The sequence below is a fragment of the Geotrypetes seraphini genome, chromosome 2 (genome assembly GCF_902459505.1).
Source record: "Geotrypetes seraphini chromosome 2, aGeoSer1.1, whole genome shotgun sequence".
NCBI lineage: Eukaryota > Metazoa > Chordata > Amphibia > Gymnophiona > Dermophiidae > Geotrypetes > Geotrypetes seraphini.
Window position 1 is genome coordinate 420,021,261 of NC_047085.1, and position 18,604 is coordinate 420,039,864.

Here is an 18,604-nt window from a genome sequence, read left to right on the forward strand (position 1 = left end):
ACTTGGTTCTTTTTATTACATAGAGCTTTTTGGACCCCCTACACGTTTGCAAAAATTAGACAGTTCTAAGTCTAATAAATGCTGGCACTGTAATCTGGAACCAGGGACATTAGATCACTTACTTTATCATTGTCCCTACATTAAAACTTTTTGGAATTCAATTTGGCCACAAATTAACAAATTAATGGAAAATCATATAGCAATATCATATGATACGGTATTATTTGGAATGATGATGAGGAAAAATAGTCAAATTTCACCAGAAAATAACAAGCTTTTATTAATAATGACAGGGGTTGCCATTCAACATATAACCAATAATTGGAAGAATTATAATAACCTAAATTATACATTTTGGTGGAATACAATATGTCACATATTTAAAATGGAAAGAACAATAGCAATACAAAGAGGGACATATACTAAATTCATAAAAATATGGGGGCCATTGACAAAATACTGCAATGAATAATATTAAGATTTCTCTTCTTCTTTTCTTCTTTTTAAGTATAATTTTTATGACGCACATAGAGGGGGGGTAATGAAAATAATATTTACATAATATGTTATAATATGTTATACAATATGTATGAATGAAAAATAATAAAAGGGTGGGGGGAGGGAGAGGGGATATAAATATATTTAGAATATGATATATTAGATATAAAAATGATATTGTGTATTTATCAATTGTAATTTAATATTTTGTACATTTTATGTAAAATTTGAAAATTAAAAATATTATATTAAAGTAATAAAAGGGTGGGGGGAGGGAGAGGGGAAAAATCAAATTTAGATATATAATGTATTAGATATAAAAGTGATACTATGTATTTATCAATTGTATTTTAATATTTTGTACACTTTATGTAAAATTTGAAATAAAAAATAATGGAAAAAAAAAAAAAATTAGGATCACTAACTGTAATGAACAGGGACAACAAGCAATATGTGCATCACAAACAATCAGTCAGAGGTGCTGGTTTTCCAAATGCTCTCAATTTGCTCTCCCAAAACTGACATTCATTGTATCATACAATCACTAAAACAAAAAAAGCAACAGCTCTGATATATTTCCTCCATTCTTAATAAAATGATATCTTTTAAACTAATCACAAACAGCCTATCCTCAGGAAAGCTCCCTACAGCTTGGAAATAATCCATAATATATCAGATCATTAAAGACCATAAAGTCAAAATGTCCGAGTTATCTAACTACAGGCCAATCGCAAACATCCTATTCTTAGCAAAAGTAGCAGAAAAAAATTGTATTCAATCAATTTTCTGAATTTGTGGAAAGAACAAAGGTCTTACATCCAAACCAGACAGGTTTTAGGAAACATCATTCCACCGAACATTCCTTAATAGGTCTAACCACAAATATTCTCTACCATAGAGATCATCACAAATCTGCATTACTTATTTCCCTGGATCCTTTCAGCTTCTTTCGACACAATTGACCATACCTTACTACTTCAAAGACTCAATCCATCGGAGTCTCAGATCAGGTTCTTGAATGGCTCAGATCCTACTTCACTGCCCCTTCCTTTAGGGGTACATAGTTAGTAACATGAAATTCATTACCGTTATGCCACCAAATATGGAATACCTTATCCCCACTACTATTCAATATCTTCCTGGCCCTGCTACTCACACTAGGACAATCAATAGGCTTTACACCTTACGTATATGCTGATGTTCAACTCCTTCAACCGATAGACCCCAACGACCCAACTGAGATCACAAATATCAATTTTAAATGGAAAAAATAAGTCAATAGCTAAAGAAAATAGGGTAGTTTTTCTCAAGTACCTAATTTTCATTTTAGTTTGATACATTGTAAACCAGTTAGGCCAGTAAAATGCAGGAGTGGTACATCAAATCTTAAATGAACATAAACATATGTCAAAGGACTCAGGTAACCTGCCTGGCAGCCAATGACTAAGGCAATGTTTAAATATATGGTTGTTATATATTTATAATAATTTTGTTTCTTAATTATGAGCATGATTTTTACAGCACGTTTTTGTTCTTTTATGTACTGAACACTGCAAATAAATCAATATAAAAAGCTTATCTTTCTGGCTTCCTGATGTAGCCTAGCAAAACACGACTGTGTTTGGAGCCATGAACTGACCTTTTCAGATAACTGGTCTACTATAAACAGCTTTTGTAGAGCCATAACATCTGCCACTCCAGTAGAAGCAAGTATCCTTGCTCCATCCAATGTGTTATGATTAAAATTCAGTAAGAGGTAATCCCACTGCTTACAGAACTTCTTTCAGAATAACTTCATTGTTCTATTTAAGGTCCTCAGCGGGCCACCACACACTCAAATCATTTCATTGTGTGGGGCTTTATGCTCCCATTCGTCATTGGACCCGTATATATAACATCAGTTTTTTATGGGAAAAAATTTTTTTTTTTGTAGAAATACTAAAAGTACTTAGCTTATGGATTTGACGCTAGCCGGGAGGGTAGAAACATCAGCCACTGTGGCTGATGTTTCTACCCTCCCGGCTAGCGTCAAATCCATAAGCTAAGTACTTTTAGTATTCTACAAAAAAAAATTTTTTTTCTCATAAAAACTGATGTTATATATACGGGCCAATGACGAATGGGGAGCATAAAGCCCCACACAATGAAATGATTTTGAGTGTGTGGTGGGCCCGCTGAGGACCTTAAATAGAACAATGAAGTTATTCTGAAAGAAGTTCTGTAAGCAGTGGGATTACCTCTTACTGTTGTTGGTTGCTATATGTGAATGTTCTTCTTTCAAAAGTAATTATTAGTGTGCCCAGAGTTTCATTCTATGATTAAAATTCAAGCACCTTTTCAGCGACGTTGTACCACTGCTGTGGCGCCTTGCTGAAGAGCTTATGAGCACACTTTAAAAATTTTTAAGCCTTTAAATGTTATCTGATGATATCATTTGAGAGACTTGCCTAGTATTGATGGAGGGGGGTCTTTTGTTATTTTGTTCCATTTTGAAAGTGAAGGAGAGAAAAACAGCAAATGGATAAGGTGGCCCTGGATACACAGTTAAGAGAACAGACAGAAGGAAGTGCAGCCAGAGACTGGGAAAAGATGATTTGAAAAACAAAATCACCAGATAACAAGGGTAGGGAAACTGATTTTATTTTCAATTTAGTGATTAATTGTGTCAATTTTGAGAATTTATATCTGCTGTCTATATTTTGCACTGTTCAGGAAGAAATGCATTTGTTTCTATTTCTCTGGGGTTGTACTGCATGCAGAGATTTTATCTTAGGGTTTCATTTGTATATATTAGTACTTTTAGTTTGTGGTTCTAAATTTGCATAGGAGTTATCTGTGTTCTGCATGTGTGACCAAGGCCAGGTGTTCTGGTAGGAATGAATGTTGAGAAGCATACAGTGTGCTTTGTGTAGTTTAATTTTGTGGTTAACCATTATGTGTTATTAATAAGATTATATTGTGTGTGTATATATGAAAAATGAATGGATAAAATGGTATTACAATTAGTACTATTATGGGGTGGGGTCTGGGGCAAAGATTTTGGGACCCCCCCCAAACAAAAAAGCGTTCCGCTGTCTATTCATAGAATGACTATTTGAATAAAGTTGGGATTAAGTATGGTAACATCTATGAGGTGAAAATTACCGGTGAATCGCTGCAACGGTGTCTGAGGGTGAGGAAGGATCTACTTCTACTAAGACTAAGTATCTTAATAAAAAATTCAGCCTGCAACTTAGTCTGTGTTTTAGATTTTAGCTCCTTATGACTGAGTTTGACATCCCAGCTGTAGAAGATGAATGAGAAGCTTTCTGCCTCAGATAAGCCTGACAAAGGGAACAGACTTGTTTCTTTAGACTACCATCTGGTCTCCCTGTGAGACCAGACCCTCAGACCCCCATAAGAGCCTGCACGATATTATGGGGGAATGCAGTCAGTCTACATCCTGGTATACAACCACTAGTAGAAGACTCACAGCCTGCACTCAAGCCCAATGCAGACTAAAACTCGGAGTGACCCTACTCCCAAGGGAATGGTCCCTAAGACTCTGAGCTGCTAATGCAGGGTAGCCACACAGGAATCATGCAATGCATGTGCCTACGAGCTACAGATATCAGCCCTGAGGATCTGTATCTTCTCACAGCCAGAGATGTCTTGGGGGGTCTGAGAGCCTCTGCAGTACCAAAATGCCTCCCTTAAGGGAGACATCCCCCCCCCCCCAAATAATGAAAATAAACATTAGCAGAATAAAGAAGCTCCTACAACTTTGCTAGAGAGAGTAAGATTGCGGATATCCAGCACAACCCAATTTGAGAATAGGAGGAGCAGAAGAATATATAAATTAGGCTCTCTACAGACTTCACAGAAAAGGAGAGTAAAATACCTGTTGGTCAGGACTGATATTTCTGTCGCACTAGAAATAGATTTTATTTTTTAATCCTGGGGGTGGGGTGTTGATTTTATTTTTTAATCCTGGGGGTGGTGAGGTATGTACTGAGCACAGCTATGTTGCTGCACACTAATCAATCAGCATGTGACTAGCACGTGAGCCATTACTGCCTACAAAATAGGTGGTGGTAGGGGTTCATGTGCTAATGGGAAATTCACGCATGGCCAATAATTTAAAGCAACAAAACAACTAAAAAAGCAGCCATTTTACAAATGCAAAAAAAATGGTCTTAGTATGCAAGAATGACCTGCATAAGCACGCGTGAAGACCATATTTTACTGCAGTTTCGTAAGCGGTCCTTCATATGTATTTTATTACATTACATTAGGGATTTCTATTCCGCCATTACCATGTAGTTTAAGGCAGATTACAAAAGAATTATCAAGGAAGTATTACAACAATGATATTCCATCACAGAATAGGAGATGGGACAGGCATCTTTCAACAGATGTGTTTTTAGTGAGGATTTGAATATATTTTATAAGTTACACACATAAGTGGGAGCCTTACCCATGCTCTGCCCATGTGAACCGCCTTGCAATTATGAACTATGCCACTTATGTGTGCCCTTACAGAATAGCTAGCACTTAGTCACTTCGCTGACACACGCATAAGTGCATGCTTACCCATAAATTGCCCTTATAATTCCACCCAATATTTTTTTAAATGTACTTAGACATTTGGCACAGTGCCAAGCATCTAAGTGTTTTTTGAATATTAGGCTCTGAGTTTTTAAAAGTTTAAACATTCCTCATGATTTCTAAAATGTTTTCTACATCAGGATACCCATTTTATATAGGCATTACATTGAAACAGAGGCAGTGTCAGGTCTCCAATAAACTTTACTTCATCTACCCCTTCTTGTGGTCAAGTTACAGGTTGATCCGTTAGCCAAACTGACAAAAATAACTTCTGTACATACAGTTAAATTAGTTGATCAAGAGAAGTTGGAAAATTTGGGTTTAAAGATATCTAAAATTGGTTGATACCGCTTTAATGAAAGGTAATGGGGTATGTCATATAAAAATACTGTAGAAGCTTTAGAAAGGAAAAGGGAATGGGAACTTATATATCACCTTTTTGTCGCTTTGGTATTTCAAAGCTGGCATTCAACACGGTGGGCAATGGAGAATTAAGTGATTTGCCCAGGGTCACAAGGAGCAGCACCAGGATTTGAAATTACAACCTCTGGGTGCAGAGGCAGCAGCTCAACCAGTGAACCATAGGTCAAGAAATTTGAAATTTATAAAAATCTCCAAACCAGACAGGTGTGTCTCCTAGAAAAACATGTTGAAAAGATTTATGAAAGAGACTTTTGAAATTATCTACTCCAGGGGTTCTTAACCTGGGGGTCCGTGGATGGGTTTCAGGGGATCCATGAAGATCAGATAAAAATTAATATTTTATTCACTGTACAGCCTAGTACTGTTGATTCTCACAGATAACGAGAGAGTAGATGTAGTAGTAATAAACTAAACTAAAACTTTAGCTTTATATACTGGGTCATCAACCAGAGGAAGCTCGACTCGGTTAACAATAATTAAAAAAAATATACTAAAAGAAAACAAGAGTTACAAGAGGATAGGGGTGGGAAGGGGGTTGGAAAGTATTTTTAATCTTTAATTTGAGTGCAATTTTTGAATATGAAGATGGGGGTGATATATTTATTTGTCATAGATTACAATTTTGATTGAATTTAGATGCTATTATAGTGTAATACGATTGTATAATATGTTTGCACTTGTTTTTGGTTTCTAAATGAATAAAGATTTTTTTTTTAAAGTTACAAGAAGATTAATTTTCGAAGTGTTTAGCGAATAAAAAAGTTTTTAAAGATTTACAGAAGAATAGGAAAGGGCTAGGGTAGTAGAAAACGTGTTTTATTTTGCACAAGAGGATTGTATTTCATAATTAAGAGTGGCCATTACCTTTTGCATAAAAAAAGTTGTGATTTTTTTTAGATTGTTTACTTTAACGTTTAATAATATTTTGTGTATGTCATATATGTATGAGACAATCAAATCTCGATAAATAAAGTACATTATATTCATTGCACGTAAAGTTGTGTTTAAGTGAATATTTATGGGGAAGGGGGTCCATAGCTTTCATTAGATTCTTAAAGGGGTCCGTGACTCAAAAACGGTTAAGAATCACTGATCTATCCTGAGGATGACAGATCTACTGTCTGTGAAGACGATCAAGCTGGCGTTCCATTTGCTTTGTTGGACAGTTTGAACAGCTCTGATCACTTGGATGTTCAAAGGGATAAATTGCCAAGTAGTTCATCTAGTGGAAACTGCAAATTTATCTGATCATGATTTGGTTCTGAAGCAATTTTTCAGAGATAAATAGATAGATGCTCTATAATTTAAAATTTGGATATTTCCAGACATGAAAGAAACTCTGCTCTGAACAGTGTACAAAAACAGCACAAAAGACTCCCACTAAAAAATATTTCTGTTCCAAAAAGTTGTATCTAAAGGGTTGTTTATGGTTCACAATGTAGCATTACCATGCAGGAGACTCAAATTGAGATCTTCTATCCAGTATGAGTCCAAGCCTGAGGAGGCAGCAACATTTTTGATGCAAAGCAGGAAAGGAAACTGGTGGCAACTACTAAGGCAATCTTTGTCAACAAAAGCAGCAGAACTGATGACATATCTTTCCTCTAACTAGGGCTTAGTTTAGTTAATTGATTTATAATCTCCCGGAAGAGGTGGTGGAAACAGAGACTGTCTGAATTCAAGAGGGCCTGGGAGAGACACGTGGGATCTCTCGGGGAGAGAAAGAGATAATGGTTACTGCGGATGGGCAGACTAGATGGGCCATTTGGCCATTATCTGCCGTCATGTTTCTATTTTTCTATGTTTCTATGAATAAAGCAGTCACGCATGTAGCATAAAATCTAATGGAGGTTAAAATGTGAGATAAAAGTCACAACTAAAATTGTTTTATAAAGTTTTCAACAACTAAATATGCTACATTTAAACAAATCCATTGCAACTTATATTTTTGGGATTCATATGAGTTGTGTGTCTGGGCTGGCCAGGCCCAATGTCTCAGTCCTAGTGTTGTACTGTAATATGAAAGACCTGGGTTTGATCCTCAAGCCTTGCTTCTCCTTCTCAGGCAAGTTAGGAATGAGCATATTGTGGAGGCGGAATTCAGAGTCCTTACTCTGCAACAGTGAAAGCTCATTGCTAGAGTCAAGATGTACCAGAGATAGGTGGTAACCTACAGCCCCTAGCCAAGACTAATCACTATAATTCTGGGAGGAGAGAAACAAATCCCAAGAACAGTAGTTGTAAATGAAATCTTATGCTGCTATAATCCCAGGAGGCACAGAATCTGATTGAGCTAGAAACTCAAAGGAACAAGAGAAAAACTACCATAAAAAAATATAATTTTTTTAAAAAAAGTTGCTCGACTGCAAATCAGATATTTTCTGAAAGTCACAATGACCAATAACATCAAAAGTTAGCTCTAGCAATTTTATTTGATTCCAGAAAAGAAAGATTTTTCAAAACAGTAACATTAACAATCTCTGAATTCAGCAGGACAACTGTTATACCATTAGACATTTTGCCTTTCAAAAAAATATGTCAAGGAGATCTACTTATTTAAAAGGAGTAAATTTAAGCTATATACCTGTCATTTACTTTAAGGTGTTCCAATGCAGCCTAGAGAACTATATGCACTCTTAGGTCCTTGGTTCACAATAAAAATCCAATTTCAGCACTCCAACAGAAAATAGCTTTGAAAGACAGTATAGGCCATTATACCAATGCTGGTCAAAATAAATAAGGCTATTAGAATTAGTAATGCTACTGATCTTGGATACTGCACAAAAGCAATTTCTACCTTCCTACTGAGAAGTCAGATTTAGTACATTACAGGCAGCAAGAACAGGTTGCGCTCAAATACAACCAGCAAAATCAAGAGTCTATTAGACCAAACAGAATTCTATGAGCGTCGGAGCATTTAACTTGTTGAGCGTCGGAGCATTTAACTTGTCGGCTCACGGCAGAACATTAGGTAGAATGGGAGCCTGCTGGGACAGTTAGGGAACAATGCTTGAATTGTAGGATATGCGGAATATTTTTTTCAAAAACCTCTACCGCAGCTTTGTAAAAGCCAGCGTTTGGGTGCTATTTATAAAATTCCACCTTAAGCATGCATTGTATTTCAATACATCAATTCTTTAATGAATGGCTATTACCTGACCAACAAATGCAATTAATGAACCTGACCAACAAATACAATTAATGAACCACTAATGTCAGTCAAAAATTTCTGTTAAATTTATATCATGGATCCTCATATGGTGTGATGATCCCAGTTCTTCACAATGACAGGCCATTGAATAACTATGTTGAAATTCTGAAGAGAAATGAATATGTATACGTGAGGTGCCTCGACCCTGAAGAAGAGATATGAAACATGATCTTGTTGGGAGTAGTAGTCCTTACAATGGTCTAAAATAAGATACGTGTTTATGATATACTTCAAAATAAAAGTTGCAAGGAGAAAACTTTAGAGGAAAAAAGTACAATTTAATGAAAGACAAGGGGAAGATGTAATGCAATGATTGACAGAGAACATAATTACTGGACCTATGAAGAATTGGGCTAGAGCAGGGGTGGGCAACTCCGGTCCTCGAGGGCCAGAATCCAGTCGGGTGTTCAGGATTTCCCCAATGAATATGCATTGAAACCAGTGCATGCAGATAGATCGCATGCATATTCATTGGGGAAATCCTGAAAACCCGACTGGATTCCGGCCCTCGAGGACTGAAGTTGCCCACCCTTGGGATAGAGGAATGAGCATAGAATGTTTTAAGCTTTTTTTTTATTATTTCAGTTCTATATCCCGTCCTACCCAGGAGCTCAGAACGGATCACAGTAGTACTGTACATTCACAGTGTTTGGGGTACAGGGGTAACGGTACATTTTATGTTGTAGGGTAGAAACAATACAATCATAATGAGGTACATGGTTAATCGTGCATATACAGTATACTGCTGGGAGGGGAAGAGGACAGAGGGCATTTATAGTATAAGGGTAAAGCGTTGGGTGTATACATCAAATGTTGTGGGGGAGGGTTGGAATGAGCACACACTCTTGGCTGGGGGCATTAGGTTTGAAGCTACCTGAAGATCCATGATATAAATTTAACAGAAGTTTTGAATGGCATTAGTGGTTCATTAATTCTGTTTCAATACAGCATTTCTAATCTTGTCCAACCCCTCAAATGGTTTAACAATGCAACCAGATCAAGTAACTTCAATAACACTGATCTCTTTCAATTATGTTTTGGTGTCCAATAGCAAAGTCTCAGCATTGTTAGGACAACTACATGACTTCACAACATACCCTGGAGTCAAGACATTTTCTTTATAATCCATAACCACATCTGCTCATGTTTTCTTATTCATCACTTATGACAGTGGAGACTATGGCTCAGCAGCCCTCAAGAACTGAGATGAGTTGAACACAGAATGGATTGGGAGGACAGTGACCCTCAAAATAATGTTATTACCAATATTCACCTTCCTATCACAGTTGGTCATCTGTAAACCATCACAATATGTAACAAAAAAAATATTGAAAAACAATAGTGGTCCCAATGGACAGCCAGCTCTTAATAAAAGGATCAGGATATTTTGGGCTATTTTAAAGATATTTATACATTGTTATATTCTTCTGCAATGAATGTATCTGACTCAAAGATCACTGCATTTCTGGAAAATTAGCACTCCCTAAAGTGCTACACACACTATTAACTTAAATACCACAGTAAGATATCCAAGGTTATCTACAGCTATTTTTAAAAAAGAGATTAGGTTCTTACCTTGCTAATATCTTTTCTAGTAGATAGGTGTGTCATTCTGGACAGTAGGGTATTCTCCCTATGCTTATGAGCCGTGCAGAAGGAATCCACTCCAATTTTTCAACACTTCCTCCTTCACGAGAGAGCTCTGCTGCCCCCTTCAGTTTCTACCAAAGCAGGTGATAACCCTATACAGAAACACATGCTAAGGAGGGGTATGGGGAAACTCCCTTTACTACAATTCTGTTTTGCTCTGAAAATATAACAAACAAGTTAATTGAACAATTGAAACAATGATATAACCATACCAATCAGAAACATTTAAGGAGCTCAAACATTTCCCCAATGTTTTACAGCAACAGATTATTCTTCATACCCTTAAGGTCTGACTGGCATCCAAAATTTCAGTTTGGACTCGAACTTTCTGATTGAGACAGTAGGCAGGCACAGGAAATAACTGACGTGCCAGAAACCTCTCTGAGTTCCTTGAGTACCTTGGATGTATCCTGTCAGGCCCCATCGCTTTGTCTACTTTTAAATTAGCTAGTTCCTCACAAACACAGTCTTCTGAGAATCTTTACCAGTTTACTACACTTCCATTCCCATATGCGTTCATTTTTTCTGGTCCTACCCCCAGTCTTGCATCTGTGAGCACAGAACAGAAATAATTGTTAAGCAGTTCAGCCTTATCCTTATCGGTTTCTGCATATTTATCCCTTTCACCCTTGAATCTCACTATGCCATTTTGACACTTCTTCCTATCACTTACATATCTAAAAACAGTTTTGTCCTCCAATTTTACCTTATCACCTATCTTTTTTTTCCATTTGCATCTTTGCTTTTTGGACAGTTTTTCTAGCTTTTCATTGGTTTTCCACATATTTTTTGCCTTTCTTCCTCTTTCTGCAACGTCTTGTAATTTATGAAGGCTAACCTTTTTTTCTCTCACCTTTTCAGCTACTGCATTTGAGAACCAAAGTGGCCTTCTTTTCCTTTTCCTTTTATGTACTTTCCTAACATAAAGATTTGTCACCTTCAGAATAGCTTCTTTCAGTTTAGCACACTGCTTTTCTACTGTGTTCAGCTGTTCCCATCCAACTAACTTTTCCTTGAGGTATTCCCCCGTTTTAACAAAGTTAGTTCTTTTGAAGTCTAGAACCTTCGATCTTGAGTAATACCTTTCATTTTGCATTTTGATATTGAACCTCACCATTTTGTGATCACTAGATGCTAAATGATCACTCACCGTCATCCCTGGAACACTTCCCCACGTTTGTAAGCACCAAGTCCAAAATAGTTCTGTCCCATGTGGGTTCCGTTACTGATTGCTGGAACAATTCTTCCTGTAGTGAATCCAAGATCTCCTTGCTTGTAGACGATCTCACAGTTGGGACGGTCCAGTCAATATCCGGCATATTAAAATCACCTACCAGTAATACTACCCTTTCCTAGCTATCTTGTGAATGTCTTCAATTAAATCTTTATCTATTTCTTCCGACTGTGAAGGAGGCCTGTATATCACACCAATGTAAATACATTTTCCATTCCCTCTTTCCATATTAACTCATAGTACTTCTTCTTTACCCTCTACTTCTCTCAAATTGTCACTTTAATATTATTCTTAACATATAACGCTACTCCTCCACCTTTTTTAACTATACTATCCCTCATGAATAGATTATAGCCAGGTATAACTACATCCCAATCGTGGTTCTCTATGAACCATGTCTCTGTGACCACCACTAAATCCAATTCAGCTTCCACTGTCATGCAGTTATAGCCTCAAGATATGGAATTTTGTTTCACAAACTGAAGCCACGAAAATTAGACCACCCAAACCTTTCGAGGTTCACAGTCTGCTGTGAGGTAGAGATTTCAGCCAACGATCTATCACGCTGGACATAAGATCATTCAGCTCCTTTCCAAACATTTGCCTTTTGAAAGGATGTCTGCTAAGGGTAGCCTTGGAGGTGGAATCTCTCACCCATTGCCTGATCCAGAGCATTCTTTGGACAAACAGAATAAGCCGAGACTTTGCTCATGACTCTGATGAGAGCATTGGCCACGTAATCTACCCCTGTTAATAAGAACTGGGCCATAGGTTCACCTTCTGGCAATGTAAGCCCATGCAATCTGGTATGACAGGCGCATGTCACAAAAGAAGCTGCTGCAGCTACTTTGATTCCAAAGACCAGTGTTTCGAACTGTCTTTTAAGGATCGCATCCACTCTGCGAACTTGCATATCCTTTAATACCAAGCCTCCCTCACTTGGCAGGAACGTGTATTTGGTTATCTGCACTACTAAGGAAATTACCTTAAGCTGAATGAACATCTGATGACTCTCCTCTGCCATTGGATAAAGCCAACCCATTAATTACAGCCACCTTTAATGACCCTTCAGGAGCATCCCAATGCTCCATGACTAAAACATTCATATCAGAATGCCAGGGAAAAAGATAACTGGGCTCTCACTCCATTCTGGATAGAGCACGGAGCAGATTGGGACCTGTTGGGAGTAGAACTGTAAAGTCCCACAGGGAGTCGGCAATGAGCTCTAAAAGAGCAGAAGGTTTGAACAGTTGGTCAACTATGGGATCATCTCCCTGGTGAAGGGCCACCAATGTATCTTGTGTATTCGCCCCTGCATCGCCCAGCAGGGAGGGCTCACTCTGTGACAGTAAAGGCAGCAGTTATTACTTGAAAAATCATAAGAACATAAAGAGATGCCGCTGCTGGGTCAGACCAGTGGTCCATCATGCCCAGCAGTCCGCAGACATTTTATCTCAGAATTATTGACCTATATCCCTTTTAAAATTCATATTATAAAATTCTTGCAAAAATGCTAGCCCTTTCAATGGAAAAAGTTATTTATTCTTTAATTTCCATAGATTGGATGGGAGCTAGTAATGGTAGATATAGAGAAGACAATACCCGACTCTTTTGCCAGATTACATATCATGCAAATTTGTTCTCTTATGCCTATTTTTGCTCTATCACTTAATGCTGAAAAAGTGCTCAATAAAGTGGAAAGGACATTATAGGCTCCTTTTATCAAGTCGCACTAGCGGTTTAATGCGCATAATAGCGTGCATTAAACCGCTGGCCACGCTAGCCACTACCGCCTCCTCTTGAGCAGGCGGTAATTTTTGGCCAGCGCAGGGGTTAGCGCGTGAAGAAAAGTCGCACGCGTTAACCCCGCTAGCGTGGCTTGATAAAGGAGCCCTATGTCCTTTTGGATTTCCCTTAGAGTATATTAATTTTATTCAAACCCTAATCAAATGCCACATGCCCACGGCATTAATTCGCTTTCAGATGGTTTTCCTGTCAAGGGCACCCGTTCCCCATTTCTATTTAGTTTTACAGCCTTTGTTGTTTGCTATTTACCACTGTTCCCTCTAAGCTTAGCAGGAGTGCTCCAACTGTATTGCTGTGGGCTAGATGCACAAACACTCTGGTCGTGGACTGATGGTCACTAACCAGTTTGACTGGTTTAGCGACTGACGGAATTTGCTGACCCGATGCTGAAAATGGCTCATCGCGTGGTTTTCAGTGGGGTCGCACATTCTCCGATTCTAGCATGCAAATGAGGTCATTAATATTAAAACCAGCCATCCGATCGATGACCTAACATTGTATGCCAGAATCGGATCGTCACTACGAACCCAGAAAAAACAGGTCTGCCTGGGGTTTTTTTTTTCATTTTTTATCCCTATTGACACAGATGATGTGTGTATATAACACACACACACATTATCTGGCCTATTTTTAAAAAATGCCATGCCAAGCCAACCACCCACTGATGAATACCCGTCCCTTCTGCCAAGAACTCCCCTCCTTGTGCCAAGCCAAATGCCCCACCTCCCCGTACTTTAAGAAAAATCAGAAGGAATCCTGAATCCCCCTTTCGCCTGGAATCTCCCCTCACCCCCACTGAATCGATCCCTCCCCTCCATAAAATATATATATATATATATTAGAAGGGGGGATGCCCACTCCCTCCTGCCAACAGATGCCCCTCGGCCCTCCCCCACACTCCCCGAACCACCCCCGTACCTGTTCAAGAAGTAGACAGCAGGAGGGATGCCCAGTGCCTCCTGTTCACAGGCCTGCCACTCCAAAATTGCAAGCCTTCTCCTTCCCAGTGCAGGTCCTTGCTTAGGGCCCTCAACACGAGGTTAAGGTTACATGGAGGACAAGGTTGACGTACAAGCAGACGCAACCACACTGCTCCCTTCAAAAACCTGGAAACATCTGGGTGAGAGGTCAAGGAACCTGTCTCCAATCGAGCTTGAAATCAAAACAGATTGGCCACCTGGACTTTTATGAAACTAGAAGTCCTTCTCTAGACCCTTCTGAAGGACTGAAAGGATTGCTGCTTTTGGAACCCTAATCAGCTCTATCTGCTGCTCCAAACACCAGTGTTGAAATAATTTCCAGGCTTTCGCATAAGCTGCTATTGTGGCTGGTTTCTTGGAGTGAAGGAATGTGGCTTTTTGAATAAAGGCCACACGCTCAAGAGCCATGCCATAAGCCCAAAGCGTTCTGGATTCTCTAAGGTAGATTGGGCCCTGTGAGAGCAGCATCAGAGTGAAAGGGAGTCTCAAGACTCTGGTCTGTTTGCAGCCAGACTAGATCCACGTACCATGGGTAAAGTAGCCAATGAGGATCACAGCCCTCGATCCATTGCTATTCTTCAGATGACTCATCCTATCATTGGCCAAGGCATGAACACATATAAGAGATCCCTGGCGGACCAAAGTTTGCACAGTCTTATGATTGCGGGTTGACCCCATCACATCAAACATCAGACACCTCCCCCCCCCCCCCCCGCACTTGGATCTGTAGCAGCCATTTCACTATTGCTCGTACTCTGGGCTGCTTTCTATGGTCTCCCCCGCTGGGAGTCTATGAAAAAATCTCGAGGCAGCTAAAAAAATTCAAGTTTGTACCCCTCTCAAATGATTCCAGCACCCACTGGTCTATGCAGATCCATTCCCAGACATTCTGATATTCCACCAGTCTCCCCCCTATAAAGGGGAGATTGGAGAGGAATTTGGTATCATTGGGACTTTTTGGAGTTGGATGCCGAACGGGTACCTCATACAGGGTTTCAGCCAGAGGCACCGACCTCTGCCTAGACCCTTGAAATAACCTCTGTAAAGAGAAATTTGCCAAATACTGCCAAGGCTGCCTGTAGCCTTGAAAGGAACCACGACTTGCCCCTCGAGGCGCACGTGGCTTGCTATTCAGGAGAGATCCAAGAGGCCTGTCCATCACAATTCTCATGAGGTCATTTAGCCTTTTGCCAAAAACTGATCCTTAAAGAGCAGTTTGCTCAACGTGGCTTTAGAAGCCAAATCTTCTGCCCATTGTCTGATCCAGAGCATCTTTTGGGCAGAAATAAAGTACACAGACACTTTGCTCATGACTCAAAACATGTCATACATGGTGTCTGCGACATAATCTATCCCAGAGAGAATATTTGAGTAGGCACTCACCTCCGAAACCGGAGCCTGGAGAACCACTTTATGGCAGCCATGTATCACAAAGGAAGATGCTTGCCTTAAGACTCAAAGCCAAGGCCTCAAATTGCTTTTAGAGAATCAGGTCGTCTGCAGTCCTGTATATCCTTCAGAAACACATTGCCTTCATTAGGAAGAAAAGTACGCTTTGTGACCTGTGCCATCAAGGAATCCACCTTAAGTAGCTTAAACAGCTGCTAGAAATCAGGAGCTATGGGATAGAGCTTAGCCATTACAGAATTCTAGGAATGATAAAGAAGGGGATCACGAACAGATCGGAGAAGGTTATTATGCCGCTGTACCGGGCCATGGTGCGCCCTCACCTGAAGTACTGCGTCCAGCACTGGTCACCATACATGAAGGACACGGTACTACTCGAAAAGGTCTAGAGAAGAGCCACTAAGATAGTTAAGAGGCTGGAGGAGTTGCCTTACAGTGAAAGATTAGAGAAGCTGGACCTCTTCTCCCTCGAACAGAGGAGATTGAGAGGGGACATGATCGAAGCATTCAAGGTACTGAAAGGGATAGACTTAGTAGATAAGGACAGGTTGTTCACCCTCTCCAAGGTAGGGAGAACGAGGGGGCACTCTCTAAAGTTGAAAGGGATAGATTCCGTACAAACGTAAGGAAGTTCTTCTTCATCCAGAGAGTGGTGGAAAACTGGAATGCTCTTACAGAGTCTGTCATAGGGGTAAACACCCTCCAGGGATTCAAGACAAAGTTAGACAAGTTCCTGCTGAACAAGATCGTGTGCAGGTAGGGCTAGTTTCAGTTAGGGTGCTGGTCTTTGACCAGAGGGCCACCGCGTGAGCGGACTGCTGGGCATGATGCAACACTGGTCTGACCCAGTAGCAGCAATTCTTATGTTCTTATGTTCTATCCCCACACAAGTGCCCCTCTGGCGTTTCCCAATGCTCCATAAGCATCATAGTGATCTCAGGATGCAACGGAAAAATGGGGACTGGGTCTTGAAGCTGCTCAGCAGTAAACATTGTGTCAAGGCAGTTTGCGGAACCTCTAAATCCAGTTCCCACAGAGAGACTGCAATGATCTTATTTAAGTCGGCTGACTTAAAAAGCCTGCATAGCGTCAGGTCCTCTCCCTGTTCCAGGGCTGCTACAGACTCCTGGCTGTACTCGCCCCCACGAGAACCTGCTACTCCTACAAAGGAAATACTTCTGGAGAGAATACTAGGACTATGGGGCATGCGATGAAGCTACCAAGTAGTAGATTTAAAACAAACCGGAGAAATATTTCTTCACACAACATGTATTTAAATTCTGGAATTCATTGCTGAAGAATGTGGTGAAATCAGTTAGCTTAGCAGGGTTTAAAAAAGGCTTGGATAATTTCCTAAAAGAGAAGTCCATATTATTCAAATGGCTTGGGGAAATCCACTGCTTATTCCTAGGATAAGCAGCATAAAATCTGTTTTACTACTTGGGTTCTAGCTAAGTTGCCCACTATTGGAAACAGGATATTGGGCTTGATGGACCTTCGATCTGACCCAGTATGGCAATTCTTATGTTCCATGTGCTGTGCCTGTATCAGTTCTCACTGTAGCTGGCTGAAGGAAAAGCTTTTCTGCCTCAGACAAGCAAACAGTATCTCCAGGGGTTTGTTTCTTCAGGTTGCCTTTTTTTTTTTTTTTCTTACACAGAGTCTAAAATATCCTGAAACCCTCTATCCCATTAGTCTCACACAATTCTTCAGGGGAGGGGGTAGCATGCAGCTAAACCTGTAAGGTCTCCCAACCAGCGCAGAGCCCAAATACAGCCTGCTCTCACACATTTCAATCAAAATCTGGTGAGCAGACTCCTAGGGGACGAACCCCGAGCCGATCCAAGTGTTAGGGCAGGCTGGTCAGACAGGTGCCCTGGAGCAGATGGCCCACTCAGCTAGAAACTTCAGAACACTGAGTTTACAGCTTCTCCCAGGCAGAGCTGTCCCAAGCCTACTGGGAACCTCTATAGCAAAGCCTCTAAGAAAAACATTGGATAATACCTGAAAATAAGAAATTTAGCAGAGCAAATGAAAAAAATACCTTCTTAACTTACTTACAGAAGGAAAAAATTGAGGAGAGGGCAGTGCCCGGTGATACAGGTTCAGGACCCGTGCTTTCTGCACTGGAATATGGCTGTCAGATTTGTTGAAAACTGTTCTATCACTTGATGATGGCTATTTGACAGCTATGATTGGTTATTTGATTACTGAACACCTATTGGTTGGCTGGGATAGGACTATATTTTGTAGTGAGATGGTACTAGTTGGATTTTCTATGAAACTTAGGGGTCCCTTTTATTAAGGTGCACTACCAAATTGGTGTGTGTTAAGTGCCATGCAACCCACAGGTATTTAATGGGATACGCTGCATTTAGTAAAATAACTTTTTAGATAATGATAGGCAGTGATCTACAGTGTATATTTATTTCAATAAATATTCAGCAGCGGTGCAATTACATCGGTACACTGTTAAAAGCGCGGCAGACAAAGCCGCGCCGACAAGCATGCACTGACAAAAACGTACTAGACATATGCGCACCTTATCTTTTATGCTCAGGAGGAGGGTGTGGGTGGGAAACCTCCAGACTACAGTTAGAAGTGCTGGCGCTCCCACTGGGGGGAACCCCCCCCCAATACACTGAAAGCTCCCATTTTTCCCTGTTTGGGAGTTTTCAGTGTAGTGGGGGGGGAGCGCCAGGACTCACCCTCAGAGCATAAAAGATAAGGCTTTAAATAGGGTGAACCAGCGATGCGCATATGTCCGGCGCTTTTTGTCAGAGCGTGCTTGTCGGCGTGGCTTTGTCC

General features: G+C 40.0%; 1 protein-coding gene across 1 annotated transcript in view; it reads right to left on the reverse strand.

The window, feature by feature from the left end:
• VPS50 (VPS50 subunit of EARP/GARPII complex) overlaps positions 1-18,604 on the reverse strand; it is a 337,660-nt gene that overhangs the window by 256,800 nt on the left and 62,256 nt on the right.